The sequence below is a fragment of the Salvelinus alpinus genome, chromosome 35, assembly GCF_045679555.1.
Source record: "Salvelinus alpinus chromosome 35, SLU_Salpinus.1, whole genome shotgun sequence".
Classification (NCBI taxonomy): Eukaryota; Metazoa; Chordata; class Actinopteri; order Salmoniformes; family Salmonidae; genus Salvelinus; species Salvelinus alpinus.
Window position 1 is genome coordinate 12,721,710 of NC_092120.1, and position 6,198 is coordinate 12,727,907.

Here is a 6,198-nt window from a genome sequence, read left to right on the forward strand (position 1 = left end):
TTCACGTCAGGTATTTTATATACGGAGAAACAAGGCGATATATTATCGCCTACACATTTCTGTAACACGGACATCAAATATGTCTATTGCAAATAGGCTACAAATGATACCTACATATATTCTTACCTTTACGTTTGCCATAGGGCTGCACCTGTTCGCTTGCACTTTTTGATATACAATGTTAAAAATAATCAACATTGAATCTGCTCTGGAATTGTGTGAATAGCATTACGTTGAGAGAATTGCAACCGAGCGTTTCAGTAGTAGCGTACATGCCTCATGCAGATAAAAATACAAACTTGCAGGTCTACTTACAATTACATTTAGTAGGCCTACATTATTTGGTATTATGTGTAGGAATGTCTTATGAATAACAAAGTAATCCAGGTCTGTTTATTGAAAAATGTTTCCTGTAAACCATGCAGGAACAAAAATGGCGTGTTGAAAAATCTCACACGCAAGAGTCATTACGCCTGCAATTAAAAATTCATTTGCATATGCTAATCAGTACAAAATTAATTTTGACGCTCAATTGGAGAAGAGAAGGAGGCCCTTCGCGTGGATCAAAAGCAAAAACATAATATATGTTTGGTGCAATCGGTAAAGATGAGGTTTAGAAAGCATTAAGAATGAAAAATGCCAATACATTTTACAGTAAGATTTTCACTTCACTGCAGGTCTACTTATCATTGCACTTCAATGCACATTTGCACACAAGAAAAAATGCAGTCCAGGCCTATATTTCTGATGTCAGTGTGTGTTTAGTGTCTGTGTGTGTTCAAATTCCCGAAAATGATTTCCTTGTCTTAGATAGAACAGCCTAATGCATGTATATGGTCAAATTGCAATGGTGCATAAGTTTAGTTCATGATTCATATCTTAATTAAACAATGTTTATGGGCCATATACGTTATAGCCTATTAAAAATCACAATGCATGTATTGCGGTTTTACAGGAGTGAGAGCGCTTTATTTCACTCCAAGTGAGCAGGAAACAACCTCTCCCAGATGCACTTCTGACGTTGCAAAACTTGAGGGGCAGAATGCTTATATAGGCCTTACACAAACCCTGTTCGGTATTCATGGAAGTCCAATGGTCCCGTTTATTTTGTAAAGAGACAGATTGGTGGGACAACACAAAACGCAGGGTACATCATGATTGAAGAAATAATTGATAAGTAAGTAAATACTGCACCAAATAACGTAACAAAATGTATTTGCTTTGCACTGGTGCAGACGCTCAGTAAATCTGTCCCTCCGAGTCAAAAATCTGTTTCCCCAATGCATTAGACATATTTCAAAAGAAGGCTCTGCTTTGAGATAGTCTCTCACTGACCAAAAGTTGTTTTTCCGGTGGATCATGTTAGCTCGCAGGTCGGTGGCCGCTGGTTTCTCCTCCCGATAGCAGGACTCTCGAAATGATGAAGAGTGCGTAGGCCCTAATGCCAAATTAATTGCTTAATTAATGCGTTCATAAATATGAATACAAAGAGGCCCCAATTTGCTGACATGCGTGTAGGAGCTTTACGTAGCTACACGATGTCATCATGGGGAACACAATGTGCTTCAGAATGACAACGTTACAAAGGCTGGTAGCCTATAGATGCCACTCTCGTAATGGTATAATAATGTGGCTGAAAAATCTGGATTTACTTCCTCACCACAAATATAAGGGTGTAGGCCTAGTCCATAGTTGCTAAGCTCCTTCATATTAGGTATTGCTCATAATGTCGAATAAAATAGAATACAATACAGATCTTATATTGTAGGCTGGAGGTTTATATTTAATATTCGTTTCTACAATGTTGTGTTCTAAAAAAAAATGTGCCACTTGCTTGCCTGTAGCCTGAATTATTATAGAATAGTGGGAGTCTTTTTTTGAGTATTTTAGGGAGACGTTTGTGTCCATGGCAAATCAATGGAAAACATATTTTGAAACTGCTCTACAATTTTCGAAACAATAGGCCTAACAAGCATTTAAGGCTGTGAGTAATTACACTTGTATTATATTTTACAAAGTAAAAATCTTTAAGGTCTTGTGAAGGGGGCGATCCAAGCTTTCTAACGTTCCAATCTTGAATTGCATGAGCTTTGCTAAATCCAAATACCCCTCGTTCAGTTGAAATACTAATCAACGAAATTATTTTGACAATAACTAATACAGAAACACAATATAATATGTATGTATGCATATTATGTACCCACAGTTCAAGAAAATAAACACAGGCAATTGAGGCGACTTTAATACCAATGTAACTTGATTAATTTGTATAGGCCTACAAGCCAGTGTACTGTAAACTGTATGCATTTCAATTGTCGAATTCCTGCACTATTCTGGATATGTGCCGATGTGTGTACAATATTTTGATTGATCAGATGAATTTGCTGTACAGGCATTTGGCACAATTATAACCTCTTTATCGTATGCGTTCGGGATTAACAATCATTTTAAACGACAAACTTGTGAAAAGAAGAAATCACAGGCCATGTTTCTGAGGAGGAATATCAACAGGTGCCAACACTTACAATGAGAAAGAACTACGAATATTTAAATCGTATGATCTCTAGCGTGTCATACCCGTTGCCATTTATTTTACTGGAGAAGTTGACGTTATACAGTCTATATGAAAAATGCCAAAACATTTAATGCATTTCTCTAGGCCCGTTCTGTCGGTTTTGTCCTACTCTGTCCTCATTAGGACTTGATACCAAATGCTTTATTGTAGAGTAGAAATGTATGATGGGCTGTATATTGAACACACATTGCCATCTTCTTACATCATTTTCTTGGCCGAGAATTTACTTGGAGTAAATCCAATACGTGAAGCACTAATTGGGTTTGGGGATTAGGGTTCAGGCTACCCTTTGCGTTCTGACGGTGTCAGTGGTAAAAGACTGCTCGATTTAAACTTTCTCAGCACCGAGCACTCCTATACCATACCTGACAGGAAGGCTTTGTAGCAATTATTTCTCTCGGCCTCCCTTCCCCATTCATAACCTTAAGAAAGAATCGAATGAAAAAAATAGGATTTGCAATAACACGACCACGCCCATCATGAAACGATATGTTTTTTTTGTGCAGGGGGCACAATGGTGAAAATCGGTCTTTTGATCACTGTTCACCTCTGCGATTGAGTTGTCAGCATGGTTGTATGCCTACAGTATTAAAGAGCAGGAGGTCGATGTGTTCATAAGAATGCACTGGGCTGCACGAAACCGAGCTTATTAGTATTAAGGTGACGCGCGAGCGTGAAGATGGGACCATTTTCATCATTGGACCTCTGAGCTCGTGGGTTTTTTGAGTGCTTATTGAATGTAGACAACATTAGAGATATTTTCCTAGCATTTTCCTAGCACCAACCCCCTCCTATCCTTTGGATTTGGCCTCATTTAAAAGACGTTAGGCCTATGTGCTTGCACCAGTTGCTCTGGTTTAGTTTAAGTGCGGGTAGCCCTAAGTGATGGGGGTGGAGATTCACTTTGATTATGATATTAATCTGGGAATCATGTGTGAGAATCAATGGGAGTTAAACAGTTCAGATTTAACTGAACTAATGATGGAATTCAATGGGATTATGGGCTCTCAGGCTCCCGAGTGGCGCAGCGGCCTAAGGCACTGCATCTCAGCGCAAGAGGCGTCTATAGTACCTGGTTCGAATCCAGAACGTATCACATCCGGCCATGATTGGGAGTCCCATTGGTCGGCGCACAATTGGCCCAGCGTCGTCGGGGTTTGAATAAGAATTTGTTCTTAACTTACTTGCCTGGTTAAATATAAAAAATATGGGTTAATTATAGTCTCAACTAGGACTGCTTTTGGACGAATTGGACTGATTAGATCTCAATGGACAAAAGGTTTTAACCAAACAAGTAGACTTTATCGCCTGTATGTTCAAATGGATAGGATATCAACTTCCTAACTTGTATTAAATCCATGCGGTGCCTTGTGAGATCAGAGCAAAAATGCAAGGCTGTATTTTCATAATTTTAATCGGCGGAGAGCATCCCAACTTGCTTTATTTTGTCGATGCTATATTATTAATTCAATGTCTCGTCTATTGAGAAAACAAACCGTTTAATATTGACAATACACAACGTCCAGCTGCATTATCTTCCTGGATAAAAGTAAATGGAATTATATTTGACTGTTTGTCCCTTCTTTGCAGGAATTAAACGTCCCCTCCTGCGTTCAACAAATAGGCATATTCTTGGAGAAGAGGTAAGATTGTTTAGTACGATATACCTGACTGAGTGCGCCACCGCACCTGTATAGCCGTCAGTCAGGAGGCACTGTCCACTCCATGCATGGTCCTGAAGTTACGCGTCACTCAAACTTCAGCCATAGAACACAGTGTTGGTATTTTTTATGTAAACTTATTATTTTCCCCGATCTAAATATAATTGGTGGAATATATAGAGTAGTGGCAATTATTAGTATCACATTTAAGTAAATGGATGCTGAGGCCATAGCCTTTTTTATTACTGAACCCACATCACACATGACGGTCTGCACCCCTTTAAAAAACATGTCACATGTTCTCAATTATTGTTTTGTAACTAGAATTGGTCTAATATTTTTGGCATTACTTAAAGGCAAACCAAAGTTCCAATTAGGTTATACATATGTGAAGCCTATTATATATTTTAAAAATGAGTTAATGCTCTTTTTGAATCAAGTATCATGTGTGATAACCAGGGCACTTAATTGTTTTATTCAAAATAGAAGGCTCTATTCCAAATGGAATAGAGGAATTTCAACAGGGAAAACCTACAAATATTGTATGCACCATGTATAATTAATATAGTCTAAAGCAACATTGATAACGTGTATTCGTCTCTCCATTCGGCATAATGATATTTTACTTCTTACTTACTTACATACTTACTTATCAGGATCAGATATATAGTCAACTAAAAGTAGGCGATCTCCAGCAATGGCCATTGATCATAGGTTACTTACTTTATGAGTATGAGAAGAAAATCGCATGCTGGCCATACACGTTAATGTCCTTTAAAACTCTTCCATATAGATAGACAAATAATGAAAGATAACCCCCAACATTGTAAAACGGAAACCTCAACGATCATTTAAAGGAAACATGAATGTAAACTATAGGCCTATATAGGGCTATACATCATTCTGGGATTGGCATTTACCTGCATATTTTCTTTAAAGGCCCAGGGCAGTCAAAAACGTGATTTTTCTAAATGTTCTAAATATTTCCATATTGTGAGGTTGAAATAATATTGTGAAATTGTGAAAATGATGATAATGCCCTTTTAGTGTAATAGTTGTTTGAAAAGATTGCCTGAAATTTCCGCCTGTTTTGGTGGGATGGAGTTTTGGCCTGCCTGGTGACATCGCCAGGCAGTAAATTGGCTAATAGACCAATAGTAAAGAGAGGTCCAAACCTCTCTGCCAATAAAAGCTTGTTTTCAGATTGCCCTCCCCATTCAGACCACCCCCATACACTCCTAGCTAAATTATTGCTTGTGAAATTGTCCTTTGCTAAGAAACTATTTTGGTTTCTTTTTGACCATTTTAATTGGAAACAATCACAATAAGGTTGTTACCCCAAAAAATATTTGATATTGAAATGAAAACAGCTGCATTAGACCTTTAAGGCTATTTATATGTTCATGCTGAGAATAAACAAATATGAACTAGTCACTCAAAGTGTTTCATTGAACATTTTAAATAAGAACTTACCTGAGTGCGAAATGATAGCTGAATAAAAAATGAAATGTCCCTAATTTTTTTACTTGGAAGAAGTCAATTACAGGTTCTCCCTTGATATCAAATATTTTGTTAGTTGTTTTCAACGAAGACACTGTCTTCAGTGGGCCTATCATGTTCCATATTGGTTTTACTCCGTTGTGCTGCCAACGCTACATTTAGCTGAAATAATGTAATTTAAATAGCATATTTCAAATATCAAAATATGGAAACATCCCATGCTGATGATGCAGCCTATAGCACTCTCTACACTTTGGCCTACTATTTTAACATTATGTAAAAAATCAGCAGGTAGGTTTTTTCAATTACCTCGGATTCTATTGAATAAACATTGCCTTCTGGTTGCTTACCTATGCCTATAATTATTCGTATTATTTATATTAAAAAAACACTTAATTTGCACAATTTTCATTGATGGGAATATTAATTTCATGACATTTCCATGCAACCAAAGACCGATAA